Source organism: Pongo pygmaeus, chromosome 21, assembly GCF_028885625.2.
Source record: "Pongo pygmaeus isolate AG05252 chromosome 21, NHGRI_mPonPyg2-v2.0_pri, whole genome shotgun sequence".
Classification (NCBI taxonomy): domain Eukaryota; kingdom Metazoa; phylum Chordata; class Mammalia; order Primates; family Hominidae; genus Pongo; species Pongo pygmaeus.
In genome coordinates, this window is record NC_072394.2 from 43,807,377 (window position 1) to 43,822,035 (window position 14,659).

General features: G+C 45.2%; 1 protein-coding gene across 17 annotated transcripts in view; it reads right to left on the bottom strand.

Annotated features, from left to right (window-relative positions):
• The window catches only part of ZHX3 (zinc fingers and homeoboxes 3), a 168,949-nt gene that overhangs the window by 137,463 nt on the left and 16,827 nt on the right, over positions 1-14,659 (bottom strand). For 7 of the 17 annotated variants that reach the window (XM_063659572.1, XM_063659574.1, XM_054467332.2 and 4 more), the window contains exon 1: positions 2,323-2,503. The exons of 3 other annotated variants lie outside the window; for them this stretch is intronic. The gene's annotated coding sequence lies outside the window, so the exon portion shown is untranslated. Of the gene's footprint in view, positions 1-1,766; positions 2,532-14,659 lie in introns of those variants that run through there. 7 more of the 17 variants (XM_063659582.1, XM_063659583.1, XM_063659581.1 and 4 more) reach the window with 4 other exon arrangements.

Here is a 14,659-nt window from a genome sequence, read left to right on the forward strand (position 1 = left end):
CGAGGCTGGAGTAAGCTTGACTTCTTTGAGACAGAGTCTTGCTCTGTCTCCCAGGCTGGAGTGCGGTGGTGCAATCTTGGCTCAATGCAACCTCCGCATCCCAGGTTTAAACAATTCTCCTGCTTCAGCCTCCTGAGTAGCTGGGATTACAGGCACGCACCACCAGGCCCGGCTTTTTTTTTTTTTTTTTAAGTAGAGACGGGGTGTCACCATGCTGGCCGGGCTGGTCTCGAACTCCTGACCTCGTGATCCGCCCGCCTCAGCCTCCCAAAGTGCTGTGATTACAGGTGTAAGCTTGACGTTTTTAAGAAACAGCAAAGAGATCTGTCTGGCAAGGCTCGAAGTGAGGATGATTGTGGGGAAGAAGGTTAGCCTGGCGGGCCACAGCAAGGCCTTCAGATTTTACTTTAAGACAAAAAGCTATTGGAGGGCTCTAAGGAGAGGACTAACATGATGTGACTTTTTTAAAGGATTGCAAAGAGAAACACAAGTTCCTACTCATAAAACCAAGATGTATCTCTCATAATCTAGTTATAAGTCAAAGAAAAAAAGCATAGAATAAAAGTTGTGTAGTATGATGGCATTTTTGTAAGAAAAAAACACGTATACATGGGAACAAGGCTAAAAGGCTTAATACCAAATTGTGATTTACTATGGTTTGTGGGATTATGGGGGGGGGTTGTTTTTTTGCAATGCTTTTCTTTGTTTTTCAAGTTTTCTGCCTTAAATATGAATTACTTTGGTCATTTTTAATGTTATCTTTAAAACGAAAAAAGCACTCCACCATGAGACTTCCCTTGTCTGAAATCTTACTTCAGTATGAAAATAAAAAAAACAAAAAACTCAAAACCAAAAACCAAAACAACATGGGGAACATTTTTTTCCAAAAATTACCACACTTCCCATGCAATGTTTGCCTGTCATGAACCACTGCACAAATCAAGCCCCGCTCAATGTATCAAGGTCACAAAACCAACTTGGTTAATATGTTGATCATTACATAGTGGCTCTGTCCTCTACAGCAACTTTGATATCATCTTTCCAAGGCAGCAACAGAAGGGCCCTTTTCATTCATTTTCTAAGTGTCTTTGATACTATTTTGTGCTTCTGGATTTTTCCACTGTATGTCTCTTAGAAACAAATTAAGCTCGAATAAGTTGTTCCAGCTAATGAAGTGCGCTTTTGGCTCCTTCTCCGTGGTTCAGAATTATCCGGCAAAATACCAATTGTTTTAGGACGCATTTTCTCTTAGTTTTGAAATATTGCAATACTAAGTTACCACAAATAAAGAACATCGAGATAACAACACACAAGAACGTGTATAAATGGAAACTACTGTAATCCTTTTTTAAATTAAGGTTGTGTGGACGCCTCATGAATAAACATTTAGGATATCTGGATAAATATATACTATGTGTTCACATAGATAAAAACAGAAAGGAGCATTCCTTCCCACCTCACTCCCCCACCCCAAGTCACATAAGTTTCTCGCAGGGCACAAGCCCAGGGCAATCACTGCTCAGAAATGTAAACCATGCAACTTAAAATGACTCAAGCTCTCAAACACTTCCCACCTAAGTCCTACATCCCATCCACTCCTCAATCACTTCCAACAGGCTTCCCTGAATGAAAATCCCAAACTGGGAAGGCTTAACAAGCTCCAAACTCCACTCACACGCCACTCAGGGAATCCGAGGACCTGGGGCCCACGTGTAGTGTTTTCGCGTGGGCAAACAAGGGTCCCAAGATTCAGGATGCTACTGTACCCCGAGTGGTTCGAGTCCTGGCTCTGCCGCCTTCCCTGGTCGAGCTGACGCTCTTTACACCGGGGGCATGGGCTGCCACATCCCAGCAGAGTGCAAGGGCCCTCGGGCGTGGACGCAGGCGGCTCTCGGGTGCACACGCGGAACGCACACTCGGGCATGCACTCTCACACGGTCAGGCGGGCCTGCGCGAACGCCCCCGCTTCTCCTCTACCACCCCCTTTTGCGCCTTCCGCGATGGTGGCACGCGGGGCTACCCTGACCCCCAGGACCCCTGGACGCCCGCGCCTGGAGCTCGGGGGGTGATGACAGATGGCAGAGGGCGGGGCTCCGGGGGGAAGGGGCGGAGCATCTCAGCATGGGGGTGCTGGCGGCTGACAGAAAGACCAGGGGCAGCCGGCGGGAGGGGGCTGACTGAGACTGCGGGCCGGCCGCGGGCCAGGCGTGGCGGGAAGGAGCTCGCGCAGACACAGGGGCTGACAGGCAGAGAGACACACAGACACCGGGGACTGACAGCCGCGGGGGCACGCGGGGCCGGCTGGCCGTGGCGGGCGCTCACCTGGCAGCGGCGGCGGCGGTGGCGGCGCCCGCGACCGGGCCTCCCTCCCCGCGGCCGGGCGGGCGGGCGGCCGGCGCAGGCCCCGCAGAGGCGGCGGCGGCGGCGACGCCGGAGCCGCGGACTGCTGAGCGGCGGGGACGCAGCTGCACCAACCGACTCCGGGCCACTCGGCTGGGCTCGGCCGCTCTCGGAGGCGCTCGGCTCTGCTCGGCCTTGCACGGCTCCTCTCGGCCTTGCTCGGCTCGGCTGGGGGCGTGGCCCAGGCCCCCCCCCCCCCCGCTCCCGCCCAGGTCGCCTCTGGCGGCCGCGGGGCGGGGCTTTCGAGCGGGTGCGCGCCCCCTGACGTCGCGGGGAGCGGACCTTGCCCCCAGCGCATGCGCCAGCACTCCTCCTCCCCCCACCCCACACAGTGTGGAGGCTGAAGAAGACGGGGAAGGAGGGGCTGAGGGCGGATGCTGCGGTCCCAGAGGTTCCTGGCTTTTGTACTCCATATCCTGCTCTTTCCAGAGGACCACTTAAAGAAGGTCACACCAGGTTACACTTTCAAAAGGATGTGTGTGTAGGCTGGCAGGGGCTCTGGCTCCTGTCTGCCCCCACTCCTCCAATTCCAGTGTTTCCCAACAAGCGTCGACTAGGAGTGGTCTTTTATCCCACCAAGGCTTCACTGCAGTTTTAATATTTTCTGTTTTCTTAAAAATAATAACAAGAAAAAAAACTAACTCTTGATCGCTGTTTTAACATTGAGTCTTCAAGTACTTGAACTTTCAAGCATCAGTCAGCCTCCTCAAGTCCACTAATACCGTCCTTTCTTCATAGCTATTGTGTAACCTGTAATGCCTGGGATGGGGTTGGGTTCTTTCCTGAATTCTTGTCACATGATCCAGGCACCTTTTTAGTTATGGAACCAAGTCTGCAGCAAATATGCTCAGAAAGTGATTCCCACCTTTAGAATCCAGTGATTAGTAAACAGCAGAAGCTCTACAGTCTTGACACACCTGGGTAGGAATCCCAGATCTGCATTAATCTCGCAGGTTAATAATTGTCTGAGTGACTTTGGACGTGTTAATCTCTCAACTGTAAAAGGGCAATGAAACATGAGTAAATCAGTAGAAATATTAAAAGGGTTAAATGACACCACATATAAAGGTTTCTGCACAGTGCTTGGTGTTCAATAAATAAGGCTGCCTTTAACTTCAAGTAACGTTAGAACCTTCAGATCCTGAAAACCAGGGAGCATATACACAAGTGTGAGCGATGTGTCCAAGTAAACAAGTCCATAGTCAAACACCCATACATGGCACCTTAGCTTGCTCCTTTCACAACCTTCCCTACCTCAGTTCATGTCAACTCCATTCTTCTGATGACTCCGGCCAAACCACTGGAGTCATCCTGGACTCCACTCTACCTATCATATCCCACATGCAACCCATTGGAAAAGCCTGTCAGCTCTACCTTTAAAATACCCCTTTTCCTCTTTCCTGAAATATTGTAGTAGCCTCCTAACTGTTCTCCACGATTCCACTGTGCTCTCATGGAGCCTTCTTCTCAACACAGAAGCCAGAGGGATCCTGTTGAAACCTAAGCTCAAAGCCCCCAAAAGGTTTCCCATCTCAGAGTAAAAGCCAAAAAAAAAAAAAAAATGGGGGCAGTAGGGTGGAGAGTGGGACACGGTCTCACTCTGTCTCCCAGGTTAGAGTGCAGTGGCGCCATCACAGCTCACTGCAGCCTCAACCTCCCAGACTCAAGCAATCCTCCCACCTCAGCCTCCCAGGTAGCTAGGACTACAGGTGCACGCTACCATGCCCGCCTATTTTTTTCATTTCCAAAATGTGGTTTTTTTTCCAAAGGCTTCCAAGATCCTATGTGTCTGCCCTTCTTCCACTTATGCTCTCCACCTCTCTAACTGCACCTCCTTCCACTCGGCCTCCTTATTGCATGCCAGGCACACTAGCCTCCTTCTTGCTCCCGGAATATGGAGGCTTACTTCTACTTCAGAACCTCTGCACTTGGGTGTTTCTTCCCCCAGATATCAGAAAGGCATGTGCCCTCCAAGTTTCTACTCAAAAGTCACCTCCCCAGACTTTCCCAAACCACTCTACTAAAGTATCAAGTCCCAACTCCAATCACTATTCTCTAAGCCTGCTTTACTTTTCTGCCTAGCCCTTCTAACCTGAATATCATCTATAATATCTCTGAAGGTGGGAACTTTGTTTTTCCCATCTTCAACATCTAGAACATGGGTCGACATGTTCAGGTACTCAATAAGTATTTCTGGGATGAATGAGAATGTATATAGGTTATGCTGCTCCAATACAACTTCATTTATTCAACAAACTTTTCTGAGCATCTATTTTGATCCAGGCACAGTGGGATCCTGAGAAAAACGAGGTATTCTCCCAACCTTTGAGGAACAGTATTTCAGAGGAAACAGTCATGTAAAAAAAATACTTCTGGCCGGGCACAGTGGCTCACGCCTGTAATCCCAGCACTTTGGGAGGCTTAGGTGGATGAATCACCTGAGGTCAGGAGTTCGAGACCAGCCTGACCAACATGGTGAAACCCCATCTCTACTCAAAATACAAAAATTAGCCAGGCATGGTGATGCACACCTGTAATCCCAGCTACTTGGGAGGCTGAGGCAGGAGAGTCACTTGAACCCGGGAAGCACAGGTTGCAGTGAGCGAGTTTGCAGCATTACACTCCAGCCTGGGCAACAAGAGCGAAACTCTGTCTCAAAAACAAACAAACAAAAAACTTCTGGAAGAAAATATGTAACAAAGATGGATGTGCCAACTGCTTTGGGAAGCACAGAGAATAGCATAATTAACAATATACAGGAGAGTGTGGGTAGGCTTCCCAGAAAAGGTGACTTTGGGGCCACATCTGAAGAGTTGTTGAGACAGAGATTCCAGGCAGAAGAAACAGCATTTAATACCAGTGTTGGGGGGTATGTCACAAATGATATTTACACACGGAGGCATATTACTTTCCTTTAAAAAAAATTAAGCAGGCCGGGCGCTGTGGCTCACGCTTGTAATCCCAGCACTTTGGGAGGCCGAGGCGGGTGGATCACGAGGTCAGGAGATCGAGACCATCCTGGCTAACACGGTGAAACCCCGTCTCTACTAAAAATACAAAAAATTAGACGGGCGTGGTGGCGGGCGCCTGTAGTCCCAGCTACTCGGGAGGCTGAGGCAGGAGAATGGCGTGAACCCAGGAGGCGGAGCTTGCAGTGAGCAGAGATCGCGCCACTGCACTCCGGCCTGGGCAAAAGAGCAAGACTCCGTCTCAAAAAAAGAAAAAAAAAAAAAAAAAAAAAAAAAATTAAGCAGATTTCAGGTAATCCCTATAATAATGTCACTTGCACTCACATTCTGATGAGCTTTCTCAAGCAGTAAGGAAACTGCAAGTATAGTTAATGCAATAGTTACCATCTGACCTCTATTTTATTGGAATGGGCCACACCTGTGAATTTTTTGTGCCAGGGTCCAGAGGCAAAGAACTATCTGAAGTTTGCTGGCTGCAAGGACCAGAAACCCATCAGACCAATTTAAGGAAAATAAAAGGGGACTTTATCTTTAGGCTTTGGGTGGGATAGATCTCACAGAGGCCAAGGGAAAGAACTAGCTGGGATTTTGGATGGGCTGGAAGCAGAATAAGGGGAGCCAGTATGACTCCAGCAAACTTGTTTTCTCTGCCTCCAGGTATTAATAATACAATGGGAAATGTGTCTACCAACCTCTCCCAAGTATGAGATACAATTTCAACTACCCAGAGACTAAAACTCCCTAATCATTCTAATTATCATTCTCATTACAAAATCATGTAGAAAAGGCTCTAACTGACCCAACTTGTGGTAGGTACTCTTCTCCTCCAGAACAGTCATGCCAGCTTCCAGGCATGAAGTTCACCAGGAAGCCACCTCTGTGAATCAAGAAATGGCCAATTACCAGAAAAAGGGAAATTGTTTCTAGCTGAGGCAATATCTTGAAAGAAGTCCCCCGCAGAACTGCTGGTTCCACATAGTGGCAAAACCCCCGGGGAAACATTTGGTAGTGACACAGGAAACAATTGTTGAGTTCTTGATTTCTGCATAGTAGGGAGGCCTTTTTTAAGCGGCAATAAAAAAAAAAAAAAGTTGGTTTTTTTTGTTGTTTTGTTTTGAGACTGTGTCTTGCTCTGTCACCCAGGCTGGAGTGCGATGACATGGTCTTGGCTCACTGCAACCTCTGCCTCCCAGGTTCAAGCGATTCTCCTGCCTCAACATCTCAAGTAGCTGGGATTACAGGCGTGCACCACCACGCCTGGCTAACTTTTGTATTTTTAGTAGAGACAGGGTTTGGCCACATTGGCCAGGCTGGTCTCGAACTCCTGACCTCAGGCAATCCACCAGCCTTGGCCTCCCAAAGTGCTGGAATTACAGGCGTGAGCCACCATGCCTGGCCTGAAAGCTGTTCTTTTCCCAAAAAAAAGGGGACAAAAACTGGGATGCTCTCCATAAGACCTCAGTAGGCACATGATAGGATTGTACTTCCTTACAATAGCTTGGATTTGTGAATAGCCATGTGACTTTCTTTGGTCAATAAAATGTGAGTAGAAGTACAGTCACACATTGCTTAACTACAGGGATATGTTCTGAGAAATGCGTGATTAGGTGATTGCTTCATTGTGCAAACATCATGCGGTGTACTTACACAACTTAGACGGTAAAGCCTACCACACACTGAGGCTATATGGTATAACCTATTGCTCCCCGGTTACAAACCTGTACAGCATGTTACAGTACTGAATACTGTAGGCAGTTATAATACGGTGGTATACATCTCTGTATCTAAACATAGAAAAGGTACACTAAAAGTAGGGTATAAAATATTTTAAAATGGTACACCTGTACAGGGCACTTACCATGAAAGGAGCTTGCAGGACTGGAAGTTGCTCTGGGTGAGTCAGTGAGGGAGTTGTGAGGGAATGTGCAGACCTAGTAGATTACTGTATGCCACTGTAGACTGTATACACACTATACACTTACTGCTAAATTTTTTTTTTCTTGAGACAGAGTCTCGCTCTGTTGCTGAGGCTGGAGTGCAATGGCGCCATCTCGGCTCACTGCAACCTCTGCCTCCTGGGTTTAAGCGATTCTTGTGCCTCAGTCTCCCTAGGAGCTGGGATCACAGGTGTGCACCACCATGCCCAGCTAATTTTTTATATTTTTAGTAGAGACAGGGTCTCGCTATGTTGGCCAGAGTGGTCTCAGACTCCTGGCCTCAAGTGATCTGCCTGCCTCGGCCTTCCATAGTGCTGGAATTACAGGAGTGAACCACTATGCCCAGCCATACTTACACTAAATTTAGTTTTTAAATGTTTTTATTTGTCTAGGCACAGTGGCTCATACCTGTAATCCCAACACTTTGGAAGGCTATGGTGGGAGGACTGCTTGAGGACAGGAGTTTGAGACAAACTGGGCAATACAGTGAGAACCCCATCTCTACAAAAAAATGTAAAAATTAGCTGGGTGTAGTGGCACATGCTATAGTCTCAGCTACTCAGGAGGCTAAGGTTGGAGAATCACTTGAGCCCAGGAGTTTGAGGCTGCAGTGACCTACGATCATGGCACTGCACACTAGCCTGGATGACAGATGGAGAGCCCATCTCTTTAAAAAAAAAAAAAAAAAAAAAAGAAAAGGAAAATAAAAAATAAAAAATAGGTAAAAAAGGTTTTCTTTAATAATTATCTTTAGCTTACTTTAACTTTTTTAGCTCATATACTTTTAAATATTTTTAACTTTTTGACCGTTTTGTAGTAACACTTAGCTTTTTTTTTTTTTCTTGAGACGGTCTCGCTATGTCACCTGGGCTGGAGTGCAGTGGTACAATCTCAGCTCACTGCAGCCTCGACCTCCTAGGCTCAAGCAGTCCTCCCATCTCAGCTCCCCAAGTAGCTGGGAAATAGCACTGAACTTAAAACACAAACCCACTGTACAGTTGTACATTTTCTTTCTTCATATTTTTGTTCTGTAAGCTTTTTCTTCTTTTTCCGAAACAGGGTCTCATTCCAACGCCCAGGCTGGAGTGCAGTGGAGCGATCTCAGCTCACTGTAACATCCACCTCCCAGGTTCAAACGATTCTCCTGCCTCAGCCTCCCAAGTAGCTGGAATTACAGGTGTGTGCCATCATGCCTGGCTAATTTTTGTATTTTTAGTGGAGACAGTATTTCACGATGTTGGCCAGGCTGGTCTCGAACCCCTGACCTCAAGTGATCCACCCGCCTTGGGCTCCCAACTATAAGCTTTTTTCTATTAACTTTTTAACTTTTTAAACTTTTTTGTAAAAAGACATATCAGCCTTGGCCTACACAGGGTCAGGATCATCAATATCACTGTCTTCTACCTTCATATCTTGTCCCACTGGAAGGTCTTCAGAAGCAATAATATGCACGGAGCTGTCAACTCCTATGATGAAAATGCCTTCTTCTGGAATCCCTCCTGAAAGACCTGCCTGAGACTATTTTACAGTTTTTTTTATAAGTAGTACACTCTAAAATAATGATAAATAGTAAATACATGAACCAGTAACATAGTCATTTATTACCAGTATCAAGTTATTTGTATTACCTGTATCATGTACTGTACATAATTGTGTGTGCTGTACTTTTAGACAACTGGCAACACAGGTTTCTTTACATGAGAAGCACCGCAAACCTGTGACTAACGTGTTGCACTCTGATGTTATGATGGCTATAAGGCCACTAGGTGACAGGAGTTTTTAGTCTCCATTACAATCTTATGGGACCACCACTGTACATGCAGTTCATCGTTGACTGCACATACAATGTTGCACCATTGTATATGCAAAACGTCATTGTGTGGTGTATAATTCACCGTACATCATTCCCAGGTCCAAAGCTAAGTCTTGAGATATTTGTACCCCCATGTTTATAGTAGCATCATTCACAATAACCAAAAGGTAGAAACAACTCAAGCATCTATTGACAGATAAATGGGGAAAATATGGTATATACATATGAAAGATTATTTAATCTTTAAAAGGAATTAAATTCTGACATGCTACAACATAGATGAAACTTGAGGACATTTTTCTAACTGGTTTAGTAAACCAGTTAGAAAAAGGCAAATATTGTATGACTCCACCTACATAAAATACCTACTATAGTCAAATTCATAGAGACAGAAAGTAAAGTGGTGGTTGCCAGGGGCTGGGGGGAAGTGAGAATTGGAAGTTACTGTTTTATGGGTATAGTGTTTTGGTTTTCCAAGATGAAAAGAGTTCTGGAGATTGGTTGCATAACAATGTGAATGAAGTTAACACTAGTGAACTGTTCACTTAAAAATGGTTAATACAGGGCCGGGCATGGTGGCTCACACCTGTAATCCCAGTATTTTGGGAGGCTGAGGCGGATGGATCACTTGAAGTCAGGAGTTCAAGACCAGCCTGGTCAACATGGTGAAACCCCATCTCTACAAGAAATACAAAAATTAGTCAGGTGTGATGGTGCTCACCTGTAATCCCAGCGACTTGGGAGGCTGAGGCATGAGAATTGCTTGAACCTGGCAGGCAGAGGTTGCAGTGAGCTGAGATTGCACCACTGTACTCCAGCCTGGGCAACAGAGAGAGACTCCAACTCAAAAAAAAAAAAAAAAAAAAAAAGTTAATATGTAGATTTTACCGCAGTTTAAAAATAAATAAATCAATCAAATGGGCCGGGCGGCTCATGCCTGTAATCCCAGCACTTTGGGAGGCCAAGGTGGATAGATCACGGGGTCAGGAGATCAAGACCATCCTGACCAAAATGGTGAAACCCCATCTCTACTAAAATACAAAAACTTAGCTGGGCGTGGTGGCATGCACCTGTAGTTTCAGCTACTCGGGAGGCTGAGGCAGGGAAATCAGTTCAACCCGGGAGGCGGAGGTTGCAGTGAGCTGAGATCGCACCACTGCACTCCAGCCTGGTGACAGAACAAGACTCCGTCTCAGAAAGCAAGAAAAAAAATCAAATGGAGATAATAAAATGGAATAAAAAAATACTTGGCTACTCCAGAAGAAGGACAAAAAAATTAAACAGGGACAAAAGCCAGGTAGGACAAATAGATTTTTTTAAATAGCCAGATTATATACTTAAATGGTTTGAAATCATATCTGTAATTATATTAAATGGGAATGGACTAAATATTCTAGCAAAAGGGGGAAATTGACAAACGGAAATTAAAACAAACACGACTCAACTATTTGATGCTGGCCAGGTCTGGTAGCTCACTCCTGTAATCCCAGCACTTTGGGAGACTAAGGCAGGTGGATTGCTTATGACCTAAATACACAAAATAAAACTATAATCATGGCCTGACATACAGAAGATACTCAATAAATATATCTTGAATGAATGGGTGCAGATATGTGATATGTTGCTCCAACTTAACTTCACTTATTCAATGAACAGCCAAACCAATTTTTGTTGGATATGGCCTTAAACATGAAAGGTAAAACAATAAAACTTTAGAAGATAACATACAATAATATCTTCATAACCTCAAAGTAGAAAAAGTTTTCTTGGCCGGGCGCAGTGGCTCAAGCCTGTAATCCCAGCACTTTGGGAGGCCGAGGTGGGCGGATCATGAGGTCAGGAGATCGAGACCATACTGGCTAACATGGTGAAACCCCGTCTCTACTAAAAATACAAAAAAAATTAGCCGGGCATGGTAGCAGGCGCCTGTAGTTCCAGCTACTTGGGAGGCTAAGGCAGGAGAATGGCGTGAACCCAGGAGGCGGAGCTTGCAGTGAGCCTAGATCGCGCCACTGCACTCCAGCCTGGGCGAGACCAAGACTCTGCATCAAAAAAAGAAAAAAAAAAAAAAAAAAAGAAAAGAAAAAGTTTTCTTAAACAGAACAGAAAAAGCACTAGCCATAGGAAAGATCAATAAATTGCACTTTTTTTTTTTTTTTTTACAATTAAGAACTGTTCAACAAGGACATCACTAAGAGAGTGAAGAAGCAAGCCACAGAAGATTTGCCATGCACATAACAAAAGTTTTATATCCAAAATATACAAAAAACTACTATAAAGATAGACCAATAGAAAAATGGGCAAAAACAGGCTCTTCACACACACACACACACACACACAAATCCAAACAGCCAATAAACATGTAGCAAGTGCTTAGCCTCATTAATGAGGAAAATGAAATACAGTGAACAACTACTACGGATCCAGGTGGCTAAACATTCCAAGTCTGACAGTAACAACTGTTGATGAGAACTGTTGGTGAATGCATAAGGGAAGCTCTTATACATTGCTGAAGGGAGTGCACTTGTATAAACATTTTGGAAAACAGTTTAGCTTTTTTTTTTTTTTTTTTTGAGACAGAGTCTCGCTCTGTCACCCAGGCTGGAGTGCAGTGGCACGATCTTGGCTCACTGCTGCCTCCGCCTACCCGGTTCAAGCAATTCTCCTGCCTCAGCCTCCCAAGTAGCTGGGACTACAGGTGTGTGCTGCCACGCCCTGCTAATTTTTTGTATTTTTAGTACAGACGGGGTTTCACCCTGTTGGCCAGGATGGTCTTGATCTCCTGACCTCGTGATCCACCCACCTCAGTCGCCCAAAGTGCTGGGATTACAGGCGTGAGCCACCGCACCCAGTAGCATTATTTTAAGTTAAGCATAGGCATAGCTCATAACCCAGAAATTCTGCTCCAAAATACATAACCATCAGAAACACGTGCCCAGATACAGCAGTAGACATGTACAAGAATGTTCACAGAAGCATTATTTATAATAACCCCAAGTTGGAAACAACCCAAACGCCCATCAGTAGCAGACGGAATAAATTGTGATATATTCACTCAGCAGAACACTACAGACAACACTGAAAATGAGTGAAGTATAGCTGTGCACAGTACCATGGAAGAATCTGATAACGAGTGTGAAGCCAGAGAAGTCAGACACACATCTTAAGACTGCCTTTCTATAGAACCCATAGCCACACAAAACCAAACATGTCCCTCCCCCACAATCCCCCACCACTCCTCTACTTATGAGACACAGAAAGAGTGGTAATAGAGACAGATTTCATGGTAACTAGTTAGGGAATCACCATTTTGTACCCAGGCACAGAAAACTAGCCCCCTACTGGGATATCTCCTGTATGCAGGGATGAGGAGAGAAACTGGCCTTGGAGGTGAGGGAATTCAAGGAAGTGACTGACAGCTCTCTGTTGTGGGGATAGAAAACATTATTACGGTCAGGCCACCCTTCTGTTAGAATCCATTGTAATGGCTTCAGTGTTACTTTTTTTTTTTTTTTTTTTTTTTGAGACAGGGGCTCACTGTCACCCAGGCTGGAGTGCACTGTCACTATCATGGCTCACTGCAGCCTCGACCTCCCGGGTTCAAGTGATCCTCCTGAGTAGCTGGGACTATGCACCACCATGCCCAACTAATTTTTCTATTTTCTTTTGTAGAGACAGGGTTTCACTATGTTGCCCAGGCTGGTCTCAGACTCCTGGCTCAAGTGATCCACTTGCTTCAGCCTCCCAAAGTGGTATGATTACAAGTGTGAGCCACCGTAGCCAGCTACAGGGTTATTTTAGTAAAGCTGAAAGTTAGGGGGTCATAATGACCCATTTATAGCATGCTAAACCTTCATCAGGCACTGGAGGCCATGATATGGGACAACAAGCAATTCCTGAGGTGCAATGCACATTAGCAAAAGAAGGCCATGCACCTCTGGAAAGATTATCAACAATAAACATAATTTTGTTGTATGTTCCTCCAGATTTTTTCAGGGTATCTAAACATTTTTTATTATAAATATGGTATTGTATTACATGTATTGTTTACCTTTTTTAAACTTAACAGTAGCTGCTAAACATCTGTTAAGCATATTTTAATACAGAGAGACCTACTTCATAATTTAGGGGGTGATGGAAACTTCATAATTTTGGGTGTGATTAATATATTTATTACCTTGATTGTGGTGATCATTTCACAGGTACACACATCAAAACTCAGTGTATACTTTAGATATGCGTTTTGTTTTTTTTTTGTTTTGTTTTTTGAGATGGAGTCTCACTCTGTCACCCAGGCTGGAGTGCAGTGGTGCCATCTCTGCTCACTGCAAGCTTCGCCTCCTGGGTTCACGCCATTCTCCTGCCTCAGCCTCTCGAGTAGCTGGGACTACAGGTGCCCGCCACCGCGCCCGGCTAATTTTTTGCATTTTTTAGTAGAGACAGGGTTTCACCGTGTTAGCCAGGATGGTCTCGATCTCCTGACCTCGTGATCCACCCACCTTGGCCTCCCAAAGTGCTGGGATTACAGGCATGAGCCACTGCGCCTGGCCTAGATATGTGTTTTATTATACATCAATTGTACCTCAGTAAAACTGAAAAAAGTTTGTGTTTTAAATCTCTCCCCACCTTTTTTTTTTTGGTGCAACAGGGTCTTACTCCTCTGCCCAGACTGGAACTCAGTAGTGTGATCATAGCTGACTGCAGCTTCCAACTCTTGGGCTCAAGCAATCCTCTTGCCTCAGCCTCCAGAGTAGCTAGGACTACAGGCACACACCACCATACCCAGATAATTTAAAAAATTTTTTTTGTACAGACAGCCTCTTGCTTTGTTGCCCAGGTTGATCTCAAAATCCTGGCTTCAAGCAGCCCTCCCTCCTTGACCTCCCGAGGTGCTGGGATTACAGGCATGAGCCACCACGCCTGGCCTTGTGCTTTAAATCTTTTACTGTTTTCTTCCACTTAACACTATAAATTCCATCCATGCTATTTTATGTCTATTTCATGTACAATTCCAAGGTATGTATCCACAACATTTTACTAACTCATCCCCTAGTTCCTTTGCCTCTAGTTCCTGTATGCCATTAACACTGTAACAAATAACCTCCTGCTTTTCTTGCGGATCTGAACAAACTTTCTTCAAAATGTATTTCCAGGCATGAGACTGCTACACTACTGAGCCCTATGCATACTTAATTTTACTCAGAACTACCGGCTTATTTTATAGAAGGGCTGAGCAAGTTTATATTCCCACCACTCCAATCTCTTCACATGGGTTTCTGACCCTTCACGTTGCAGTAACACTGAAAGGATGGATGTTGATTCCTGGTGCCCTGATTCAATTTGAAATCGACTTCATGGTCACTGACAAATTATTCTTCAGGTTGTGGCAGGGCTGAGACCATTTCCTAGTGACTTAACAGATGGAATTTCTTCTATTTTCACTTGTTTTTTAAATATTTTCGGGGAGGGGTGCCAGTTAGAGACAGGAGCACTACAGACTGTCTTCCCTAGGCACTCCCTGGCAGCCTTCTAAGTCCCTA